This window comes from Passer domesticus, chromosome 6, assembly GCF_036417665.1.
Source record: "Passer domesticus isolate bPasDom1 chromosome 6, bPasDom1.hap1, whole genome shotgun sequence".
Lineage (NCBI taxonomy): Eukaryota > Metazoa > Chordata > Aves > Passeriformes > Passeridae > Passer > Passer domesticus.
This window is the reverse complement of record NC_087479.1, coordinates 19,976,220-20,002,429: the sequence shown is the minus strand read 5'-3', so window position 1 is coordinate 20,002,429 and position 26,210 is coordinate 19,976,220. Positions and strand designations below refer to the sequence as shown.

Genomic DNA, 26,210 nt, shown 5'->3' with positions numbered 1-26,210 from the left:
GTTAATTCAAAATTGAATGCTAAATCTTTATCAGAAAGCCCCAACAGTAAATACAAAATTTATGTTTTGATGCAGAAATTATCAAATAGATATTGATGGTTAACAATGGTTTAATGTATTTTTACTGTTATCTGGCACAGTTTGATTGTATAAATGACCTCAAAATACCTTCCAATGCAGCTTGATTTTGGAAGACTTGATGCAGAAATGAGGAGGGTGGGCTAACAAAAAGGAAGGCAAAAGTATTAGTGGCATGATGGAAATGCTTCAGATTATGATGATAAAGTATTTTGTTATTGGTCTGAAAAATCCAGACTAAATATTTTTCCTCCTCTTGTTTCATCATATCCCTTTTTAAAATACTCTTTGTTCCCAAGTTTGAGGATGTGATCATGTTAACACTTGCAACCCTGTCATGATAGCTTCAAAACAAGAGGAACCACCATGAATGAGAAGGAATTATGGGCTATGCCAACATTGGCACTCCAATACTTAAACCTAAATCAACCAAACAAAAACATCCTCCCTCCGACCCCAAACCCCTCCCACCCATTTCAAGGCCAGGCAAGCTCTGAGCAATGTGGTCTAGTGAAAAGTGTCCCTCCCCTTGGCAGAGGAACTGGAACTAGATGATCTTTGAAAGTTCTTTCCAACCCAAGCCATTCATTGATCTGTAATCTAATGAACCCATCAATTAGCCTCTTCTGCTCTGTGTTGCAGTAGACTACAAGCTGTGCCTAGACAACAGCTGCATTCTGCTGAGGAAAATCACAGTGTTTCATGTAATGTCTAGTTGTGCTCATTATTCAACTTGTGTCAAAAAGGTGTCTTAAAAGTGCACAAAAAGCAAGAGAACTAATAAGTTGCAGGTAAAGTACCTGCCTTTGAACTGAAGTCTGACTTGGCTAGTGACTTTATGTCTAGTTTTCAGAAAAAGACCACACTACACTATTTCTCAAATGTTTATTTGTAATGTACAGTTAATCTAACATTCTTGGCCCATTGCCAAGTTGTAAAAAAATATTTTTCATTGCTGTAATAATGATGATGTTGGGGATAGCGGTGTTTTTAAGGGATAAATCAGTGAAGTCTTTATAAAATTTTTTAATGTGATTTTGTAGGCAAAAAGGTGCCATTTTAATTATTTGGAATGACTTCATTTGAACTGAATAAAATTTCAGTGGAAAAATAAGAAAGGGAGGCTCATTGCTCTTCTTCTTCTGCTCCAACCGAAATGACATCACAAGGATACACCAAGTGAATGTAAGTAGTGCAGCTCGAAATTTCCAGAGGCAATATGCTCATTCTGATATTTTTTCAATACAGTCTAAGTGGTGACTAAAAGTGCATGTAAGATCCACTTTGGTTTTTCAAGGAATGTGACAATAGTATTTTTATGTTTTTTAAATCACAGTATTTAGATCAGTTGAATGGCTTTTCCTTAATTTGTCACAACCATAATTAGTTTATTGACTAGAATAAAGCTACTGGTGAATGCCCTATAATTTCTTTTAATTAGAAGAAAACCTTTTGGTTAATAATGAAAATAATTAATCTTCTTTGAAGAAAGGACTAGAAAGGAGTAAGTTGCTTGGTTGTGAATTGTGAAAAGTTAAAAAAAATAACAAAAGGCTCTAAAGTGAAAGGGAATGCTATCTTCCTTCTCTGTTTTCAAGATTTCTTTCTTTTGTCTACAAGTCATTTATGCCATCTTTGTGGGAATAACATCATTAAGACAGCTTGCATTTTGGGTAAGAAATATGCTGAAAGCATTCATTCACTGTGATCTGAGAAATCAATAGGAGTAGAAGGTGCTTAGGAAATAAGCTGCACCTCTTATCTGACAGTTTGGCATCTGAAACTCCATCAGTATAACAAATTGGTTAAAAGCTAAAGTTCTGGTTCAAAGCTATTTAAAAAGTTGCCACAGATTCAAAAGGATTTGGGATTAGGCTTTGAGAACAGCACCCTTATTTAAACTGTACAGTGGTATTTTTATCTTGGGTAACTACAGTAGTGCACAGGATTAAGAGTGATTCAAACTTCAGAACATGTCTGGGGTTACAGGGCTATATTGGAGTTGGACTAGTTGGTTCTGAGTAAAAGAAAAACTGACTCCAAAATTTCTATGTTCTGTTCTCCTTTAAAATTCTTTCCCCTCTTCTTTTCTAGTTACATAGATAAAACTACTACTTGGGTTGAGATGTAAGATACCTGGTCTGTCACAAGGTCAGATGTGATTGAATTAGTTCTAGTCTAGCTGTAGTGAGTGTTAGAAATTTCATTATCAGACTTTTGTTCAAAAGGCAAATTGGGTCAATTTGTGCAGAATAGGTGTCAAGCACAGAAATTCTGAAGAGATTTGATGGAATCAGAAAGTCCTATCTCATAAAACGTTTTTAATTCCAAAAATTGAGGAGCACTGAGGACTCATTAATTTGCTAGAGACTTTGCTGCTCTAAGGACTTAGGTTATGTGCAAAAGGGGCTCACATAGCTATGCCAGTATAAACCTCAAAATTAAAGAAGAGATCAGACTGGTTGCTCTTCAAAGTTCTGGAGATGCAGAAATCTTTCCTTCTGTAGATCACACAAATACAAGTGGACCCTTTCCCCATATTCAAAAGTTGGGTGGAGGTTGTTTTATTTCTTTTTTCCTTCACAAGCTTTTTCTTTGATTAGACTAGCTAAAAGGTTGAGAAAAACACACTCATATAAGGCAATACTCACAGGTATCACTATCCCTCTGTCCCTGAGCCTTGTTTCATTATGAAAGTCAGTTGGGTTTCCATGTTTGGGCCAAGTTTTTTCTGTACTCACAGTGATAACATGAACTATTCTGACCTCAATTCATCAGTTAATGGGGCTTTACAATAAAGTGAAATCCTCCAACAGAGAATAATGCTACTATCACTGCAAGTGATGTGCAGTGCTATGGTTTATTCTCTGCTGTCAAGCAGAGAAGGGGATGAACTCTTCATCTCATCTGTAGGAAGCAGGGTGCTTGGAAGCCTCTGGTAAATCATTTATTTTGATGAGCTCGTTTTCATTTGAGCCTGCAGCATTTGATATCCTTCAGTTACTCCCCTACTGAACATTGTTGAGGCTGTGAGTAAATTGCCATTTGTATCTATCAAGTGATATGTTTCTTCACTTGTGTAGCATCTGCCATCAAGGATCTCAAAATACTATACAAACTTTAATGAGTAAGCCTTCACAACACTCCTGGGATGTGCAGAAGTACTGTTAACCCAATTTTATAGATAAAGAAAGCAAGATGCAGAGAAATCAGCAGATGTATATTCAGAGTACTGGGTCTACCTACATATATATTTTGCAAGCTTTTGTTCATACATAACGAAAAAATTCAACATCCCTAGAAATGCAATTTGAAAATAGTGCAAGCATGTTCCTTTTGGGAGAAAAGGATTTACTGAGTGAACATCTCAGTATTATGGCATTCAGAAGTGTTCCAGGTTTATGACTAGGCATACAGGTATTTGCAAGACAAAACAAAACAAAAAAATCCCAAGTACACTCAAAGACTCATTTTTTTGTATGAACACCTGGAAGCCAATTTGGGGCTGACAGCTGTCATATAACTAAGAGAAACATGGGCATATGTTGTGTGAGGGAATAGGGCTCACTGGGAGAAACCACAACAGCTCAAGATAGTCTGTTTTAAATTAGCAAGTGTCTCTTGTGGTCAAGGCTCCTTAGAAAATTGCTACTCCAGTCACTGATATTTTTATGGTACTAAAATATGCACTATTTTGAATTATTTGGGCAATAGCTTTCCCTTAAAGAATCACCTGTGAGTCCCACGGGGACTCTAAATCTTTCCATTTCCTCACTGCTGCCCCTCCAGGTCTGCTGTCGAGCCCTGGGAGCTGCCCTGCCCTGCTCTGCCCTCCCGTCTGGGCACCGCCGGAGGCGCCTTGGAAGTGAATTATTACCGTTTTTAAAAGCAACAGTAGGGGATGCTGCCGGGTTAAAAAACCAATTCTCCTTGCTTCCCCCTCTCCTATGGCCTTTCCAGGAGAGCCCACAGCACCTGCCAGTTTTAGGAGCAGAAACCCAGCTAAAATCAAATCAGCTGTGTTGTAGTTAACCACAGATCACTAATTAAGGGTCCATTCAGGTCACTGTTAAATAATTATTTTCCACTTTTATTCTCAAAATGGAAATTATAATTTTATATAATTCCACTGCAAAAAGTGATGTGAAGAACCCAGGTGGCAAGAAGTTTATCTGGATTGTTTCTGATCTCTCAAATGAAAGAATCTGAAAAGTTCAACACCATAGCAAAATAGATATTTTCCATGTTGATAACAATTAGTTTTGAGCAATTAGTTCAGAGTGAAGGAGACAAATCATGTTAGAAAGATCTTCTTCCAGTCATTTACTAAATCCCTGGAAACTATGAACTAACTGTGTCTGAGAAGTTAGGACCACATCTAAAATAAAATTGCTGTTGACAGATTCCCAGAAAAATAATCTCCTGAAAATCTAAGATAATTAGTTATTAGAGTCTACATATTTATGAGTGATTTGGGTAGGAGAACATGCTCCTCTTTCAAGCTCTTATTACTGAAATCTAATTCATCTGGATTACCACAGAGGTTTCTGAATGCTCTAGTGTTCCTTATGATAATCAGAGATGTGATAAGGCTGCTGTAATCCTGAAAGAATCTCTGGTAATGGTGTTTGTGCCTATGCCTGGCAGATAACCCTAATCAAATGCCAGGTTTTAGGGCATTAATTAATTGTCCACAAAGGCTGGAAGAAAATGTTTCCTCCCACGTGCTGTACTGCAGATTTTGTCAAGGTACATAATGTATGTTGGAGTGAGTTGGTGTATGAGAATTAAACTTTTCTTTGAAATTTTATTTATTTGTCATTTATTTATGGCCATCTGGCAGGGTACCAGATTCACTGGACCATGTAACTAACTTGGTATAGCAAGTCTTATGGGAAAATAATTCTATTCAGACATGCAATACAATGTTAATCCTTAGATCTTGACAACAGACAATATGTTCTGAGAAAAACTGTCTTATTAACTCTGCTAATAAATGTGTCTATGCTGGAAATGAAAAATAGATTTCCTTGATATTTGAACTACTGTTAGAGAAGAAGTACACATTGCATGCATGAAGAGGAGCTGCCATGTCCTTTATGAACAGTGAGCTGGATATTTTTCACACTGATTTCATATTGTGTACCATGCATGGATGCCACAAAATCACGATGACTAGGAAAAATGAAACTCTTTCCTTTCCCAGATGTCTTCCCTCTAAAAATTATTCAGTCACATTTGCATGTTTAAAAATGTCATACCCCATGTATTTAAATGAATAATACATCCCTTGAATAAAATTTGCTCCTGATATGGGTCTAGTGATAGCAGTGCAGTTTAATCAGCCATGCATTTGGATAGCTGATTCATTCCAGAAGATAAGAAGCTAGAGAGGGAAATTAGCATTCTAGCTCCTTTTAGACTAGTTAAATCTTGTCACCTTAGAAGACCCCAAGACCCTGATCCCAGTGACAGTAGAATAACAAGGATTTCTGTTTTGCCATGCATTTCTCAAACAGTGTTTGATTTATATGCTGATCAAACTTTGTTGCTACAGATATCAATTAATCTTTTCAATTGGCTGTAAATCTATCCAGACTTTACGAAATAGTGACCTCAGACTACCATACTCACTGTCTTTAATTTTTGTAGTGCTGATGTCTAGCTGAAATTATTGCACTGGAAAGAAAATTAGAGCATTTGCTGACTGTCACTAAGTAAACACTAGTCTTTTTTGTAATAGACATGGTATCAGGAATGGGGCAAAGAGAAAAAAGTGTTCTATTTTTCATAGCATGTAAAAATATACTATTTTATATCTAATGTAGAACTCATTGTGATATATTATTATAACAGGCTTTTGATAGGCTCATTGGTGTTGTTTAATTATGAAAGCCCAGTGTGGTCCATGGTGAAGGAATCCTTCCACAGCTGAGGGGGTGATCAGGAGGACACCTGAATCAGCACCTGCCCTTTGTGCAGCCTTGCCCTTTCTGCCCAGATGGAGGCAGAGGCTGCTGGAAAAAAAAGGGTGGAAGAAGAGGAAAAACTTCTAAAATTTCTGATTGGTATCATTACTCAATCAGTAATGAAACAAATGCAGCAAAAAAGAGAAAAAGAAGAATATAAATTATTAAAAAGGAATCTTGTAATGGACAATATTCAGGCTTGAAGCAGAATTCAAACAATATCATGTCAAATATGTGTTTATTCCAATTAACTTTGTGACAGGTCTACTCATGCAGATTTAAATGTAGCTTTTAATTGGTGTGCTTTCCAGGGCATGGTAGGTGTTTGATCATTTCAGATAACAGAACAGCAGAAGGGAAAATTAAACTGACAGAGTGCAGAGAGAGAAGATGAAATCTACATGTGGGATGGAACAATAAACTATTATTAAAAATATTAGTAATCAGATCACATCCATTCATTATAATTTTTTTTTTCTGTCTTACAATATTTATTTATTATGATTGGCTTTTGCTGCCGTATTTCCCAGAGTGATTCAGATTAATACCTGATCATAAGGTCTTAGCTGTTGGCTGTACGATCCTTTTTTTTTTTTTTTTTTTTGGTACGGGGTGGGAGTCTAGATGAGGGGCTGTCCCTTAAGGGCTGCAGCTGGGGGGTCATTCCTCATGGAGAAATGAAAGAGCCCAGTGCATCAGAGACCTTTGTAGATGCATACCAACCCTGGCAATCACAAAGTATGCAACTTGCTTTAGGTTCATACTTATGTGCTGTTGACTTTGAGCAATTCAAGGTTAAACATGTACTAAATGCTTTGCTTTGCATGCTGTGTCTGAAGCAGAGGGAGGGAGCAGTGACAGGTTCATTAGCTCAGCTACCAGGTGCCCAGCTCCCCCTTCATTGCTGTGTTATTATTTAGGCCAGCAATGATCAGAACAGCCACACTTTCAAGAAGCAATGTGAAGTTCCTTAAGACAGCTCATTACAAACAAGACATGCTCTCACGTGCCTGGAAAATAAAGTCTCTGTATTTGCATTTTCCAGAAGACTGTTTGCTGCAAAAATTTGAAGCAATCCATGGACCTTGCCTGTTGATACCTAGTGAGAACATTAATTGTCTCCAGTCATTGTTAGAACATCTGTTTCCCATTTTGACAAGTATACTTATCCTTCTTCACTCCCACCCCTCCCTTTCACATCCCTTGTCTAAAGATAATGAATAAATTACAGAGAGATGACAAACGTGTTGATAATCAAGATGAAAAACAAATGAACTAGAAGCAGCTATGTTTCCACATGAAACTATAAATTGCTTTCTTTGCTTGTGCAGTGAAACTTCTGGCTTGCCATCTAAAAAGATGAGAACGTGAGAAAATTGTTAGAAGTATTCTGAAAGAAAAAGGTCACTCTAAAGAGAGGCAACAAAGCTTTTGGGATCTCTCACGTTTCTGGGGAGAAAATGGAGATAAGAGAAGAATCCATAAGGGTTGAAAGCAACGTGAGGACCTGGGTAGATGGGGAGTCAGTATAGTGAAGATGGAGTTAAAGAGTTTAATTTTAATTAGGATTTAATGAGTGGATATTTTGTTTATGCAAACAAAGGGCTGGACTGGAGCAGAAGACAGAAGGCACGGAGCAGTGGGACACCAGGCAGTGGGACACTGAGTAGAGGGACACTGGGCAGTGGGACACTGGGCAGTGCTGTACTGGCCCCTTCTGGCTTCCAGCACCTGTCCCACTTCCCTCGTTTGCTCATTTGTAAGTCCACTTTTGCTACTAGCTTAGGGCACATAAAAGTATTTTAACCTTCACGCTCCTGAGGTGTTTAATGGACTAAAACCTCCCTCATCTTCTGTGTTCTGTGCTCTTGCAGTCATAGGACCTGCCCACAGCCCAGCCACTGCAATCGTCCCCCCACCCAGAGTTTTATTCTTCCTATCAGCCGCTGAATCTGCTGGCACTCTCTGAACTTACAAAAGCTGTTTTATTAGTGTCATGCCTCTGTAGAACAAGAGTATGACAGCACTGAAGAAGAAGGAGTGACATATATGTTGGAAAATCATCTTTGGCACCTATAAATTAGAATAAATTCAGATTTTTCAGGAAAATTATGGTAGCTTATATGATTTTTAACATGATTGCTTGAGAATATGTTGAAAATTTTCAGAGTGATATCAGGATTCCCAGCCTCTGCATTTTAATCACTCTCTCTCTTGAGCTGAAATGAATGCACTATATAGTTAAATAATTAAATTAAATTAAACATTATTTACCTAAAAGTCTGCACAATACTTCTTTCCAGAACATGAAGGGCTGTGAAGTGGATTAATCTGATTCATCTTTTGGTTTTAAAAATTTCATGGATGTATGGCATTCTTGTTCATTAAAATTCAGAGCTGGATAAATATGAAGTAACTTCAGCTTACTGAATTTTTATATTTGGAGAAGACTGAAACATATACAGAAAACAATCCCTTCATAAATAAATTGTGTTGTTATTCCAATACAAGCACTTTTTTTTCTACAGTGTGATAATTAGTTGGGGTGGGCACAGTCGTGAGAATTTTTATAATTAGCATTTTTCAGCATTGTGTTATTTTAAAAGATCATTGCCACGTTGCTGTGGCATATACTTCTGAGAATCATCAACCTTGTTACACAGATTAAGAAACTAAGGCAAAGGTGAGATAACTGCTCCCTTTTAACAGGAAGAGTCACTGAGAGAATTAATCTGGGGTATTTACAATTCAAAATGTAACATTCTCTACTAAACTTGGAATAAGTGAGTTAATTTACAAGTTGATTAGTAACTCAATTCTGTAGTTTGGAGGCTGTTCAGTTGTTTGTCTGACATGACTGGATGTCTCTCTCTGGCTCCCACTGAACTCATACCTGCAGCTCAGAAGAGTAGCCTTGCAGCCCTTCTTAAGGTCTCTGCACATCTCCTTTCCTCGTTATTGGACAGTAAGTGTTGTCATTCTGGGGCCACAGACTGCTGCCCTGGGCTGAGGTCAGATTCTAAAGGTCAAATACAGGAGCTAAAAGATCCCATCTGTTTACACCAGTTTAGGCTTCTGTCTGTCCCAGACCATCCCTCCTCCACCAGCATGTTTCAGACTTGGCAGCTTATTTTGTTTGACTCCTCTCAGATTTTAACAGAGAGCTCCCTCATTTGGAGGACTTTGCTGGGGACAGGAATCTCAGTAATAGCCCTCATTCATCATATTAAAAGATACAAAGTGTAAGTATTGTTATAATCCCATGGTGCCTCCCTGGGAGAGCCATATGTTGCTCTCTGACACAGTGGCATTGTTTGAGAATATTCCTGGTGGGGCTAAAGACAGGGCATCACTCCACAGAGTCTTGGAAGGTGTTAGGTGGGATATTTAGCAGAGACAGAGGTGAATATAAGGAAACCAATTGGTTGAATTATCATAAAGCAACTTATCCTCAAGTATCACCCGGTGCTGCACCTGGTGCTGCAGCAATGCTCTGAGTCTGGTGTTTGTTCTACAGAGATGGAAATAGATTCTGCCAAAGCACAACCAGCATGATAGATGTTGCACTTTGAGTTCTCTTTTTTACTTTTCCATTTTCTGTGCAGAGCTGTGAGCCATGATAACATAGTGCCAATTATCCATGCAGTGAAGAATCAGGAGAAGAAGACTCTAATCACCCTTGAATTCTGACTAGGTCCAGAAGTTTCAGATATGACTAAACACTTTTCCTTTGAGATTATCCCCTTGATAACCAGATCAATGAGGTTTCCTAGAAAAGCAGGAACTTCAGAGCCCTCATTTAAATGCAGTATTTTATGATTTTTTAAGATTCATAAATACAACTATAATTCCCCTGCTACTCAAATATTTTTATTCTATACCTCTTAGGAACATGTAAAAAGCACAAAATCCACAAAAATTGGTTAACCATATGTGATTAGATCAAAACTTGTTTCCACATGAAGAAAGTACTGAGGATTTCCTCCTCCCTTTTTTCTTGAAACAAGAGTTCAAAGAAACTGTACTTTCAGACACTATAATTAGGTTTGATTGAAAAAAAGAAAAGAACTTTTTCTTCTTAATTAATATAAGGCCTCCTTGAGAAAATTTCAAATGCACAAAAGAGTGATTTTCTTTTCATATGAAAAAGCTTCTAATTTAAAAGTTAAAAGGCCTTTGAGGCCAGTAGTTGCAATGGGAGCACAGCTGAACTTTTTTTTGGGAGAATAATGCTATTATCAGAAACTTATGAGCAAAAAATAGTTCAGTGGGTAAGAAGCTATCTTCGGACTCAGAGAACAATGAAGTTTCTTTGGGGAACACCAAGTTAATGAGAAGCAGTTTTCAGAAAATAAGTGTTTGTGAGTATAGCTTCAAGCAAAACCTTTTGACATTTTGAAATTATATTTTTGAGTTTTAAAATTAGCTGAAATCATAATACATGGTAAATAGCATCTAATTTGGCTTAAAAGAAAGATTTGCCATTGAAAGAAGTGTTTGGGTGAGCAAAAGGTGTGCTCTCTCTCAACACAAATAGTGCAAAGCCATGTGCATCCCTGAAAGCCTCTAACAATTATTTTTGCCATCAGAATAGACTGAAGAATGTGTTCAGTTTTCCAACTAAAACATCCAATGTTTATATGATTTGGTTTTTTCAGAGCTTGGGATTTAGTTTTTGGCTCTGCAACAGAATTCCTGGATAACTTTGTGGACTTGGATGCAGGTTTATAAGAGGAATCACAAGAAATTCATATCAGATTTAGGCCAGGAAGATTTAAATCTGAGCAACTCTATGTAACTTTAGCGATGCTAAGATTCCAAGAGTGCCTTAGTTTTTAAGTAGTGTTTGTCTAGGTGCTTGATGAGGTGCTGCACTGTTGGTTACTCTGAAGGTCTGGCTTCTCTCTAACCCCAGAGCTGCCTCTGGACTCTGTCTCTAAGCTCTCAAGCCAGTTGGATTTGCTCTGGAAGGCATTCTTAATACATGCTTACAGATGCTTTAGACAAAATGTAGTGCAGCTCCTGTTAGCCTTGAAAACCCAGATGAAGTTTCCTGAGGGAGGTTGCCTCCTTTTCCACTGAAGTGTGGGTGTTCTGAGGCCCAGGGAACAGAAGGTCAGTGGGGTGCCTCTCTGTTCTCTGTCCAGAGAAATGTAACTTGGAACAGGCTTGTGTTCACAGGAAGGTTTCACAGAGAATACTTTTGAGATTGATTATAGTGACACAGAGAAGGAAAAAAGTGAAGTCCTTGATTATATCAACAGATTGTTCGCATTCCACAGATATGAAGTGACATGCTTTGAGTTTTCAAATCTAGTTCTTTTCAGGCTGAAATACAGGACTCGTGGTCAGGATTTTTTATTTTATTTTATTTTATTTTATTTTTTGCCAAGGATGTGAGAGATCCAGGCTCAGTTTCTCTTAAAGAGCTTCCATTCACATTAAACTTCCATCCCCACGGCAGTGCCTAAAATCCCAGACTATGTCCTGGCAGGAGTCCACTTTCCAGGACACCCTGTGCTAGGTGTCCTGTGAACCATGGCCATCAGCTCCTGGCCACTGAGTGCACAAGGCTGTACTGCACTGAGCAGGCAGCTGATGGCATTGGGAAGAAAGCTGGATTACTGAGAAATTGAAGTGTCCATGGGTTTCCGGTGGTTCATTAGTCTTCTACTGTCTTGGCACTGTAGGGCTATTGAAGGTCAAGACTGGTTCACTGTTTGTGCGGATGGACTACCAAATCAGATTAGTCTTGGATTTTTTTGCAGTGGATATTGTGTTTCACCTACAGGGAAAAAAGGAAGTTCAATTCTGTAGAGAAAGGTAAAAAAATGGTACTCTATCCTTTGCCCTGCCAGTAAAATATAGAATACATTCTCCGTGTCCCTAATAGTGCACTTTCCTTTAGTTTTGTGCTGTAAGAAAGGCCCAGAATTCAGAAATATGACTAATATTCCTGGGTGATAGAATAAAATTAATAACTTTTTCTCTTCTGGCTTAATTTATGTCCCATGTGACTACTGTAAAACATTCACTGAACATATTAAAGAATAGCTAAAATTCTTAGTATTCCTTTGTCATTCAGACTCTTCAGTAGTATTTGTATTTTTCAAATTGAATTATTCCAGATTATAGCTTAATTTTACAAAAAATTCATTATTTATTATCTTACATATTTTTTAAATATCTTTTCCTGTTAATCAGGAGGATGTAGCAATATACCATCCCAGGAAAATAAAAAGTAGAAAGTAAAGACAGGGTAATACAAAAAATAAGTAGTCACTGTTATTAAAAGTTCAGTGATTGCCGTGAAAGAATATATAGCTACTTCATACATAAAAGGTAAGAAGATGCTGAAATAATCATTGTGGTAAGAATCCTTAAAGCTATTTTGACATTTTTAGGTGATAAGTATATGAATGGAACAGCCATACTTGTGTGAAGGATTCTGTCTTTACTACCTGAGGAAATCTTTATATTTTCATTTAAAGAGACTTGCAAATACCCCTGTCACTACTGACTGTGGAATGTAAGTCTCATGCATGAGCCAGTTTATTTTCTGTTGTGTAAGATGAGGGTTTCAGTCTAGTTCTCCACGAAAGTTTCAGTTCTAAGCTCAACTTTTACTTCGTGACATAAAAATGTATGCTTTGGTAGGTATAAATACTTTTATATTTTGGTTCTAGAAAACTGTGGGACAAAACTCAGATACAATCTGACATGAATATAAATCGGTAACTCTTCAGTATGTAAATATGATTTTAGTAATTGAAGAAAAAAACCCCAAAGGAAACAACAAAAAATGAGGCAAAAAAGATTTGCAGGAATCAAGAAGATCAGCAGATGAGGATTGGTCCCTACAAACATGCTTGAAGCATTTTTTCTAAGCAGCACTTCTCCTTAGACAATTACTTCATAGAAAATTTCACCCATCCAGAGGTCCATTCCTAGGTGTCTGCCTGGGTATTTTAATCAAGAAAGATGGATTTTTCTTTCAAATTATTTTCCAATTCAAGATAGTTCTTGTATCAACGTGGAGGAGCATCTTCACTTAGATGCTGGGCTAACAGGGTTTGCGTGGCTTCTAGATCATCAATCTCTGCCATAAGAAAATTCAGATTGCTTTCTCACTAGTGGTGCCTTATGCTATAAATTATATTTTTGCCATATGCAGTTAGTACTATTCATGATTCAAGCAGGAAGATCTGAGAGCTACTAAATTCTACTCTTACATGTCAGAACATGCCTTGGTGGCCTCCAGAAGAGGAAGGCAGTAAAGTCCTCACAGAGTTGTTAAAGTTTTGTGTCTTGTCCCCTGGACAGGTAATCAAGTTCAATCTTTCACATTCATGCTCCCCTGGTAGGTAATTACTATGAGGTAAATACCCCATTATTTAGCTAAATAATAAGCAAGACACATACTCTTAGACAAGACAGTCCTATCAAAACGTTTACTTAAATTATTTGCTTAAATTAACATTTTAAAACTAAGCACGATCAAAACAGGCTAGATAACCTAGAAAGTGAGTAATTTTTTAAAAAGTCTTTTTTTCGAGAAGGATTTGGAAGAAGACGGACCCTGAGGCACAATAATGTGAAAAGACCTAGGAAGGAGTGAACTTGATATGAACCAGAAAGAGCAGACCCCACCTGTACACAGCTTACAGCAGGCAACCCTTTATTACAGGAAAATTTAACATGAAGATTAAACAAGACTAGAAGACAAAACTTCTCACTCAGAAGTGGTCCTACTGGGAAACATGATGATGTGGAAAATGTTTATATGGCATTTTATGTCTTTTATGTGTGTTCTGGGAAAAGAGAGACGCTTTCCCTCTGCAGGGCTGCCCATAAAGCATGCTTCACCTGTGTACTCATAGCTTAAAATTAAAACAAAATGCCTCATCAGTTAGGATAACACCATACTGCATTGTCAGTGACTAAATTCCTGTTGTTAGGTCTCAGTTTGAAGTACATTATATTTTAATTACATTCAGTGTATGATCTAGGTTTAGTAGGGCAAAAAACCCATAAAATCCTAGGACAAAACTATTTAAACAGAATAATCTCTGAAGCTAATTATACATAATAGCCAGTAAGGGGAGATGATTTCCCATTTCTCAATATTAATATATTAATACATATTATTATTATTATATGTATAAGGCATATTAATATATTTTCTGGCATGATTTTTCTATTTAAGGTATAAAATATTTGAAAGAGTGAGATTTAGAAGAGACTACATTACTAAAGCAGACATAATAATTAACATTTATATAATGCTTCATAATGCACTAAAAATTTATAGTAATTTTACAATGTAATATATATTTATTAAAATGTTCAAGCACATACATAATTTTTTGCCAATATTATCTTTGATAATATTACTTGTTAGCCCTACTAGCTAACAGGACTAAAATGAAATACTAACAGCTCTTTCATGTAATTTTATTTTATCAAACTTTTCACTGTTTTCAAAAAATTTAAAGCTTGTCAGCTCTCTTTTCTTACGTGGTGAATTCTACTTTAACTTCTTTCTAGTGGGGAAAGAAGTAATGTATTGTAAATAACTAAAAAAAGACAAACATAAGAAGATGAGAAAATCCTTATCAGTCTTTCCTCCACTTCTTTTCCCTTTCTTAGTATTTTCTGAAGATTTTATTACTTAAATGCCATAAGCATTTTTGAAATTCACATTTGAAATATTGTTTGATTTTGTAGTGATTTTAGTCAATGTATGGAACTTATAGACTTGGGGAGATTGTTGAGTCACTTACTAAAACTTGGCTGCAAAAACGGTTGGATAATGTATTTCTATTTTCAAAGTGAAAACTTTTGGGCATTCACTTCAAAGTAATGTCTTAAGACTAAATGTAGTTTTGTTTTATTTTTAAATAAAGGCGTGTGAAAACAATGTGTCAAAATTTCTGTCTTTATATAAAAAATTATTTCCCTCCACTGGCAAGTCTGGATCACAATCAAAATTCGTAATTCAATTCTGTTCCCAAGCAGAATATTTCTGTCAGGAGTAATCTAAGTTTACTGTCACCAGCCAGATTTCAGCTTGCTTCCAAGATCTGGCACGTTCAGAGCTGCTTGTGGGGAAGCTGTGAAAGATAAAAGGAGAGTAAGTCCATGTAGCCAACTGATCATTTATTGAAATTATGAAGAAATTTTTGACCTCAAGCTACACAGTGGAATTAATTCAGAAATGTGTCCTTTATTCTGCAAAATAGAGTCTTTCATACATACATATGCATACATATATATATATATAAAAATATATTCACTTGCAGAGGCTTAGTTTGTGGAAGCAGGATTCCAGACTTGTTGAGTAGATGGTCCAAATTCTGATTAAATTTCCTTCAAAGTAAAATCGACAATGCATCCCCTTATCTCACCAGAATTACTCCGGAAATGTTTAAGCATTGTTAAAAGCTCTGCTTTATTCTTTTTGAAAAAACCAATTTTGCCTTTTTTTTTTTTTTCTTTTTTTTCTTTTTTTTTTTTTTTTTTGTAAATGAGGAAAAGTGACATATTCTCAGATAAAATTTTCTCCCAGAAACTTCAATATATTGAGTAACTGGCCTTGTGCCACTGCCTTTACCAATCAAAGCTATTAATATAAAATTTTTATCTTAGATCAAAAAACCCCAAATCCAAACGGATTGACATCCTCTGGAACAAGGCATTTCCTGAGGGAATAAGGATTGGAGGAGGTTACTGGGGCAGATCTTTTGGCATTCTGATTTCCCAGTCAGTCATCAGCTTCCAGGAAAATCTTTTTGCTTTGACCAGTATTTGTCAGCTCTTACTCTGCATATTCCATACATGTCTTCAGTATGTTTTCTTTTTTAGAGAAGCTATTTTTTGTTTTGCATTTTCGATATCAGATAGGAGGAAAGACATAGCTGTGAGACTTACGGTACTTCAGCTATACTATTAATTAAATTGACTTTTTAGTTTTTGAATTTTGCTTGTCCTAAGCACTGATATCCCTTGTATCTTAACTACAGTGCATTAATACTCAACGTCTGAATTAAACTATCAGTTGTCTTTTGCTAGATGATCTACAAAGTAAATTGGAAAAACTCACAAGTTCTTCTCTTCCTACATCTGACAGTTAAGGAAAACATTCACCCTCGGGACAGCACTTGTAAATATGATTAAATTTAAAGCACATGCTTAAGGTCTGCTGAGAACCTGAGGAGGCTATCTACTTCAGACAATTTCCTCTTCAGTAGTTTGGTCTTAGATGGGTAAATGCTTGTCAATTATCTGTGAAATGTTATTGAAAGCCACTTCTTTGGAAAAATATGAATATTTATTTAAAGGCTTTGTGAGTGCTGGCTGGTGACTCTATTTTCGACTTCAGTACACATACCTTTTCTAGAAGTTGTTGAATATATTTTCAATTATTAAAAAGTCTTGCAGCCAAAATAAAACAACTCAAAACCCTGGGATAATGTATTACCTAAAAGGCTGCTTAATAATATAATTTTATATTAAATCTATTTCTGGGTACAAAACATCTGAATTTAATTTTTTGGTGTTAATTTCTCAGTTTCACATACAATGAGTAGAAAGGTCTTGCTTTTAAAAATGACCTACGATACAGTATATTAAGAATATTATTTTCATTAATGGATAGAATTCTGGTTTCTCCTAGCAAGAAAACAAGAAAAAAAAATTACCATCAACTATCCTTTTGCAATATATGAACAAGAGAACTCTCTTACCTTTCTAATTGATTTGGTTACTTGTCACATTCAGTACACAAAATGTATCTGCCCCGTCATGATTAGATTAATTTCATATATAATAGCCTTTCTCTTTCAGAACTGAGCATTTTTAGATTTCAGTTCTCTTCACCTCAGCTGCATTGCTGTAATGCAGACTAACTCTTCTGACAGTCAGACTGGCAAGCTCAATATGCTTCTGAAGAGAAAAACAGCAATGAATATTTTTATTTTAGGTCAGGGTGACAAAATCCAATTCCTGAAAAAAGAAAACAGAGAGTAAAGATTGCCAGTAGAATTTTTCTCATCTTTGAATTACTTAGCAAATCTCTCAATGACCGCAGCAGGGGTTTTATCCCTCATTTTTCCTGGGAGCATTGATTATGTGTAGCACAGTCTTACCACTGTTGAAAATAATTTTCTTGAAATGAATCTTGGTTTCACAATAGCAGTCAATCCTTCACAATGAGTTGCTTTGCCTACAGTTCTTCATCTTGCTTTCAAGACAAATTAACAATTTATAAAAGGCTAACAAAAACACCATCATCATGGTATGATTCAAGGATAATTATAGCACAGTACAAAAAATAAAGTTTTCTTATCTGTTAAACTTATAGAATTTAGTTTTCTATATTTTGGAAATGTGTTTATTTATTAATAAAAGTATAGGTCAGTTTCACAAGGAGTTAATTAAAACTAGACAGACAACCCCTTGTGTTCACTAACAGAGTATTGCATCAAAAGGACTGTTATGGAGTACTTTGAAATATATTCTCAGACATCTAAACATTTTTTTTTAGAAATAAATAAGAATTTACACATAAAACAGAAGGGAAGGTGTAAGTCCAAATAACAAAGTGCCTGCTCATCAGAAAAAAAAAAGCAAAATTACTGAAGCTTTTATGAGAACCAGAATAATCCATGTTAGCTTTCTTTCACAAAATGACAGGAGAAATTCATATTGCTCTTGCAAAGATTAATAAATCCCATTGAAGTTCTCACTTCACTTCTGGATTGCTCATCTCACTTTATGACTATAGACAGAGCACATGTGCCTAAATTCAGCTTTCTCTTTAAATGATAAATTTCAGCTAAAATTCCAAACAACTTTTTGTAAGTCTTTTCAGTCAGGTATTTGTCTTTTCCAGAAAAAAAAGAAAACCGTATACATTTCATCTTAATGTTCTAACCAGCACTTTTTATAAAAGGACAGGATGCACTGACACTTTTTTAAGTGTATAATTCAACAGGATCTCACTGCTTAACAATTCAGTTCTGTCAGGGTATGAGAGCAGGTGCTTTGACATGATGAAGATGCTGACTTCCCTAGGGTCCTTCTGATCTTCTCTGCCCTCTAAAAGTGCTGCATGAGAAAACCCACCTTTAATTAATCAGTGAGGAGATTGATTTGTTCCCACTCCTCCCATACAAGAAATGATCTTTTCAGAAAGTGGTAAGTGAATAACTGGATTAATTTCATCCTTGCCTCCTCCAAGAAGGGTGGCAAAATACCACTGCTATAAAGAAAACAAAAAATTATTAAGAAATAAAACTTGAACTGTGTAGTACAAAGTAATAATAAACAACAGTCTAAACAGTGCCAGTGCATCCTTTGTAAAGCTGGGGTCAAATTAATTCTTTGAAATCTTGACCAAATCAACTGATATTGAAAATAAATTTTCAAGGTACACAGCAATGAAAAAGCCTCACCATATCTCATTTTTCTTCTTAGCTTATCCATAGCCATAACACTAGAGAAATATATGAAACTATATTGTATGACGATGTTGTGACAAAAAATCCATAACATCTCCCCGTTCTTTTTTTTTTTTTAATATTTTTTTTTAAAAATCTGTTATATTTCCTTTCAGTGTAATTTTGAACTCCCAAAGTATTATTCTTCTGGGGTGAATTTTGCTGCTTCTGCAAGAAATTCATGTGCTGGCTTGCATTACAAAGGGTTATATGGAGTTGCTCCCTCCCTGCTGTTTCCATGCACACAACCACTCTGCCTTTTAAAAACTTCTCTGATCATGAATCAAAGTGGAATGGTTTCGTAAAGGCACTTCATGGTCTGTGTCTGCAGAGGGGAGGGAGGTGTGTGTCTTCCCCCTCAAGGGATGTTCAGTTGCAAACAGACAGGACCAGCTAACCAGGAAAACTTATAGAAATTAATGTTTTGTTTCTCAATTACAAGACAAGGAATAGGAAACGGAAAAGAGAAGGGAAGGAAAAATAGAAATAGTGAAATAGAAATTGGGAAGTTGCCCTGTGTCCATTTCAGAGTTCTCTCTGATATGCATGCACCATATTTGGTTCTGAAACAAACCCATTTCTATATTAAAAAAAAAAAATTCGCTTACAAATTGGTTACTTTTTGCTATATGCTTTTAAATTTAAAAAAAAAAAATCTCATACAGGAGCAAATGTTTTTCCTTAAACTGGGACAAAGTTAATAATAAAATTGCAATAAATTACATTTAACAACTTCTTATCTAATATTGGCTTATTTGAATTTACAGTAACCTGATGAAAGTCACAGGCCTTTCTGCTATATTGTACTATAGGACAACCCAACTAATCTTTAACTACAGAGCTAGTAGGCCTTAGAAGAAGACTTGGAACACAGTTTCTGGCTTTTTGTTTCATTCTGCTACATGCAGAATGTGATATTTAAGAATATTGGCTGGGCATGTAATAGAAACAGGGACAAAATTTTGGCTTTGAATCCATGCTTGAATCATAAAATATCTTTTTTTTTTCCTGCAAATATGGTGATTTTGGCTTGGGCCTACCTTTATAATTTTTTTTTCTTAAGACTTAGAATACCACAAGTAGTGGGCTGCTTGGCAAGCAGTTCATGAGCTGAAGCAGGAAACTGAAAAGAAGGGCAGCAGAGAAGTTAAAGATTTAATTCTAGAGGGGGATCAGGTATCCTTAGCCACAAATATGATAGCACAGGCAGACCTGAAAATCATGACCAAGACACAGAAACTCTAGAATAAAATCCCAAGTGGCTTTTAAATATTTTTAAACTGTGTTTGGGGAAATAAAAGCTTGTGTTCTTCCTTCATAAATAAATGTCCTTCTCTTAAAGACTATTTTGTATCATTAAATTTCCCTCCTATAAATGACCCCAAGTTTTGGCTAACTGCTTAAACCAGAGTGTTTACAACACTATAGACATAATCTGGAAAAATTAGGCTGCATTGGTTACCTACTTTCTTGATCCTGTTATAGAGCAGAAAAATGTTTATTTTAGAGACAGTATGTCTCAGGCAGAGAATGCCTGCTGCAGAAGAACAGCAACTCAGCAGTAAACACTTGGAGTTACCAAAGAAGATGTAATCATTATTGTAATTTTAAATCATGTTAAACAAAAGCAGCAGTAGTTATGGTTTTATTTGTGGGAATCCAGACATGTGGTTATGAAGAAAAATGAGAGAGAGAGAGATTGTGTGGTTCACAATGGATGGCACTGAAATCATAATATATGTGTAAAGAAATTGGTTGCTACACCTTTCAGCCATTGCAGCCATTCTGTACCAAGACAGAACTCCAGATACAGGTAAACACCGCATCTGCCCAGATGTGCACAGCTGTAAAGAGCTATTAAAACCCAGCTGCAGCTTAGTAGCTCTCTCCAAAACCTTTCAGGAAGCAATTGCTAAAGCCTATATTGACATCTCTTTTGACAACTGCATAGTCTCTTACAAATTGGTGATAAATGCTGCTTTACATAATCTTGTCACACGTTGCCAGTGAAGGGAGAGACAAGCATGTATTTCAAGGTCTAGTTCAGGTTGGGTTTATCCCTGAAGTCTCCTATGCAGATTTTCTCTTCTCTCTTAGATCAAAATATATCTGGCAATGGTGAGACTTTACTGATGTTTCAAATCCAGAGGCTTAATATTTTCCAAATAAATCTAATTTACAATTATTCGACTTGGTCTCTTGACATTAAGACACCAAGAAAAAATTTAAACTTCATTTAGATACTTAGCTTTCTTCTTTCATTTTCAGTACAGACATAAGAAGTCACAAAATATGGATATGTGAATAGGATCCTGAGCAATCCAAAGGGAGATTTGGATTATAGTCCATTCTAGATAATGAAGTCCATGCAAGTTGCTGAATCAAATTCTGAATTTTTAACCACCTAAGTGTGAAGATTTTCATATACAGGTCTTTGTTTTTAACAACTGCATGTTTCCTAATTCTAGCATACAGGATTCTTCCCTATCATCTCTTCCCTAAGCAATATTGTCCTTTTATCAGTAACAACAGCTTTTTGTGTCAACCCCTCTCCTTAAATAATATAACCAGGTAGGAAGCTGCTCCCAACTGTGCTTTTCTTCACGATTTTTCCTGACTCTTCATTGTTTTAGAACTGAAAAGTGATTTGTGTCCCAGAAAATTTCTGTCTTTTCTTCATTGTGACAATCTAAGATCAGCTCTCCCTAAAAATTTTTTTTTTGCATGTGTGTGTGTAGGTATAGTCCAATATTTAAAGGAGAATCCCGTTTAGGATATGCTATCACATTTGTCAAAAAGCTTTGGGGGTTTTCCTCACCTGTCCTGACTTGTTAATTTCTCATCTTACTATGTTTCTCCAACGCAGGAGTTAAATACAGGGTTACTGTCATGTTCCAGTCTGTGCTGATTCTAATGTACAGTAAAATGTCAGAATCCTGCAACCTTTTTCTTTTCAGTGGGAGTCTGTGGAACCAAACAAAACAAATGAACAACCAAAAAGAGAAAGAATAACGCCCCCGTCAAAAAGCCCCAAACCAGCAAACACCTCCTGTGATCTACTTAGACTAGTTTACAAATTGAAAATCGTTGGGAAAAAAACCCTGCTCATAATATAACTGACAGTTTAATAACTTTGGCACGTTGTTTATGGTGTACCAGAAGTAGGTGGTAGAAAAGGCCTTTTACTCTATCTGATCTCATCACTGAACTAGTGGTAGTGCTGGTGATACATATGATTTTCCCAGCTATTACATATTGTACAGGATCAGAGCAAACAACTTATTGACACCATTAGTGCTGTAGCCAAAGGACTCCTGATTCTTTCACATTGCTGGAGGTTTGTAACAACAGAGAAGCAATGACAGGACTGCAGACTTAGATGTAACCCAGGAGACTCCCTGGAGCCAGCATTTTATTTGCTTCTACTGTTTCTCTACATTTTAATACAGTAATCAGATTCAGCTCTAATTCAGACATGCTGACAGACATGGGAGTGGCTGAAGTCAGAAACAGAAACGTGTCCTCTGCACCCTTGTAGTTAATCCAGTCAGTGTTTGGATTTTTAAGAGCTTTAAAACTAAGTTGTTAATAACCCTTCTGGCCTGAAAATGTAATTTAAAGTATTGGAAGGAGAACAGAACAACTCTCCAAACCTCAAATATTATGAATCTGTTCTTTTAAAGTGCTGTTTCTCATGTTTCTGTCAGTTTGTTTGTTTTTACATTTTCTTAATGATACAGTACATTGAAAAACCCCAAATTTGGTCAGGTTTTAGTAAGTGAGACCATTAATAAAAACTCTTTATAGGAAACAAAAGTTTGTAAGAAGCAGCTGAACTCATTCAACTCAAGAAGGAAACTGGCACTGTCCTTTTGATTCTCAGTAGAAAAGTTTTTCTTACTGGAGAAAGATCCAAACCAGAGCTTCAGCCTTTGCTTTCTTCAGTCTGTGGAACCAGTGAGTGTAAAATCACATCATGGTACAGACTTGTGTGCTTTGTGCAGAGAATTTTGTAAAGGCAAAGCAAAATTTACAGTTATTTAAAGCTAATAAGTGTGTTTGCAAACTGTGTTAAGTAACATCTCTTGCTAATCTGAGCACAGTAAAAATATATATAAAGAGCAGGAGAAGTCATATTATTTTTAAAACACTGGCTGATATGCATTTTAATTTTGAAAAGCATAACTTTTTGAAAAGATAGGGAGGATAAAGGATAAGTTCTGTTGAGCTGTCTGAAATTATGTTGGGGTTTGTTTTCTGTAATTCCGCATCTTAGAAAAATAAAAATTAATTAGGAAAATGCTTGAGCAAATTTAATTTTTTTTAATAGTAATTGGTGCACCTATATCACAAAAAAAGAGCAATTATCCCTGGAACTGCTGTAATGCAGTTCCATTCCCTGTTATAAGGATCTAACAAAAATATATAACTTTTCTTTTTTAAAAAAAAAAGATCTAAACATCTTAGAGAGTTTTCCTATACAGAGATTTTCAAATAAAGTCCTGTTTTGACTTGGAATCTTTCTCTGTAGAAACCAGAAGTTTATTTCTTTTTCAGACATCTAAATATAAGAATGCTTTACCGCTTCTGACAAACAAGGGACACAATAGTTCTGGGCATATTCTCTTTCCCTGCCATGAAATGCTCTCTAAAAGAATTTGGGCATTTTTTTTTAATCCTGGTCTAGGATTTCTAGATGTGTATTTATCACACAGAAGTTCTGGCCCTGATGTCACACCAGAAGATCTCAGATGTCTGCATAGATCATACATCTATCAAATTACTGGTATAAGTCAAGCTTACCGTGGGAAACAACTTTTGTATGTCCCAAAACTATTGAATTTGTTGGATAAGAAGAGATCATCAAAGTACTCTAAGCACAGTAAGTCCAAACTTTCCCTGGTATGGGACACCCCACTTTGTTTGGATGTGTGTCCTTCAGTGACCTTTTTTAAGTTGAAGTTGGTTTTCACATTTTTTGTGGGTTTGTCTTATTCCATGCTGTTATCAAGATTGTGTTAAAAAAAAAAAAAAGAAAAAGGAAGATAAATCAAGATGTATTTCAGAGTTATAATCTATTACAGGTTCCTAGGGGTCTTCAGTAATTTACCAAGTTCCTTAAGGCTTGTGAGTCCAAAGACTACACAGAGAAATAGGAAAGCATCTGTTTCTTTGCCAAAGGACCCTCCAGAAATCTGTGTGTTTCCAAAACTTCTATCTTCTAATTAAAAAACAAATAAACGAGCAAAACCCCCAAAACCCCAAACAAACAAACAAACAAAACCAGCCAAAAAAACCAAATCAAACCAAACCAAACCATACCAAACCAAACCAAACAACCAAAATAAAAAACCCAAACCAAAACAAACCCATAAAACCCAAACAAAACAAAAAAAGAAACAACAACAAAAAATGTGGCTGGCACTGTCCATCCTTTCTCATCCTATCAGTTCCCATTTGTCCTGATTTCTGCTGTATCTAATTTTATTCCTTTGATTTGTAGTTCCAGTCCAGTGTTTAAAAGTCATCTTTGGATTGTTTAAAAATATTGCTGGGCTCATTTCACTCTTTTTAAGTTTTCATATCCAGATAAAATAACAGGATGTGCTGTAGTAATGAAAACACACCATTACATTCTGTTTCCAAAATGGAGCCCATTTAGAGCAGACTTTTAATCCCCAAATTTGCAGCACTATACCAACATTATTTAAATCTTAAAAAAGCTCAAGCAGAGCTTGAGGTTTAAGGTTTGTTTTTACCTCTTCTAGACCATCCCTCCCATTTATTTTTGGTATCCATCAAACATTAGGAACAAAACAGAGTATCCAAGAAAAACACAAACCAATAGCCTACTGTGCATTTCTAAATGCTCTTTAACTGTTTCCATTTCTTATGAATGAGTAATTTTTTGACTTACTCAAAGTTCTTGCTTTGCTGCAAGGTCAGTATATTTTATTATCTGCGTTATAAATTCACCAGGAGAACAAATTGGAAGACAATAAGTCTAAGCTTCCTAAGTTTTCCTTTTGTATGTTCAATTATTTAAAAAAAAGAACAACAAACAAACCATTTGTTTTTGAAAATGTGTTTCCACATCTGACTATAGCAAGTTGTATTGAAAACAAAAACTGGTGTTGTTACTCAGGAACAGCAAGTGACCTGGGAAGTCTCTGTGGCTGTCACAACATTTCATACACCTTTCCTTTTTCCATTTTAGTCCATTACTGACATAGTTACAGAGGAAGATTTTGTTGGGAGGGCTTGTACCCAGTGTCTCCCTTTTCTCATCCCAGTAGTGGACTTAAAAAAAGCACTGCACAAAAAGGAGATGGGTTATATGATGAGGCCTTTTTGTCTGAATAAATGTTTTTCAGCAACTGACTGAAATTATAACTCTGTTGGCAGGCTTGTGCTACTCCATCTATCCTCTTGTCTGAAAATGTTTGTTGCCTCATTACAAAATAAATTTCTCATTCTGAAATATGCAGGAGTGTGTCCTGGTGTCCCTGGGCCTGAGGATGACTCTCTTGGTAAGGCAGGGATAGAAAATAGATAAAGATCAGGTACCTGTTTCTTATTTTTCAATAGCAATTGACATAAGCAATTAGGACTTTTGGAAGATAATATTTTAAGTCATGTATTTTAGTGGGTTTCTTAGTAATCTGAAAGCTTAAAATGTAGTTTCCTAAAATCTTTATATAATCTTGATTAAAATTCACCAGCCGTGCAATTTTAAGCCTGGTGGGGCCAGGTAATTGAACAATGGCGAAGCACATATTATGCAACAAAGAGAATTTTCTGATTCCAACTTCATGAATGTTTTGTTTATCATATTGGAGACCAGGGGGAAAATTATATTTACAAATTAGGAAACATAATTTAAAAATATTAATTTAACATCTGCTCTGCTAATCATCCAAAAACCAAGTCTCTGAAGTGTCCTATCTGAATGCATTATGCCATGGATGGGCCTCTCCTGGTTTCCATAACTTGAGCAATATACCTCCACAATTAGGCACTGGCAGATTGTTTCTGCACACTGAAATGCATTTTGACTAAATATGTCAGAATAAAACTTTGTACAGAATTACACATGTCAGTGAAAATGGACAGGATATTTCTAGGATATACAATTAAGTAAAAGGAAGCAAAAATACTACGTGAATCACTATCCCTGTAGTATTTTAAATGCAGTAGTGATTTTCAGTACTAGAAATAAATGCATCAAAAACTCAAATGGGAATCCATCTTTAACTAATAGTATCAAAATGATCTGTTACATGACACTGATTGTACAATTACTTCTAAGTGCTTTACTAGTGCCAGTTAAAATGTGCTCTGGCTATCATGACTTTTAATTTGACATAATTAAGAAATGAAAATGACATTTTTGTATTTCATCTAGATCTTATTTGAGATTGTGAATTCCTTCCTTTTCCTCCCTTCCTCAGATTCAGTCATCTAACATTTAAGCTAAAGTCTCAACATTTACAGACATAAGGAAACACAAAAGATTGATTACGCCATTGATTTCCATCAATATTCCTGTGCTAGCAGACAGACAAAAGCAGTGACTGCGTGTTAGATTCCACATGAGCAGAAATGAATACTGTACTTAACAAATTGAATAAAATATTGACGTAGAGAAATTGTGATGGAGTTA

General features: G+C 35.9%; 1 long non-coding RNA gene across 1 annotated transcript in view; it reads left to right on the top strand.

Moving 5' to 3' along the window:
- The window catches only part of LOC135302778 (uncharacterized), a 166,455-nt gene that overhangs the window by 136,888 nt on the left and 3,357 nt on the right, over positions 1–26,210 (top strand). The window contains exon 3 of the long non-coding RNA XR_010364340.1: positions 1,122–1,263. This is a non-coding gene — a long non-coding RNA (uncharacterized LOC135302778). The remainder of the gene's footprint in view (positions 1–1,121; positions 1,264–26,210) is intronic.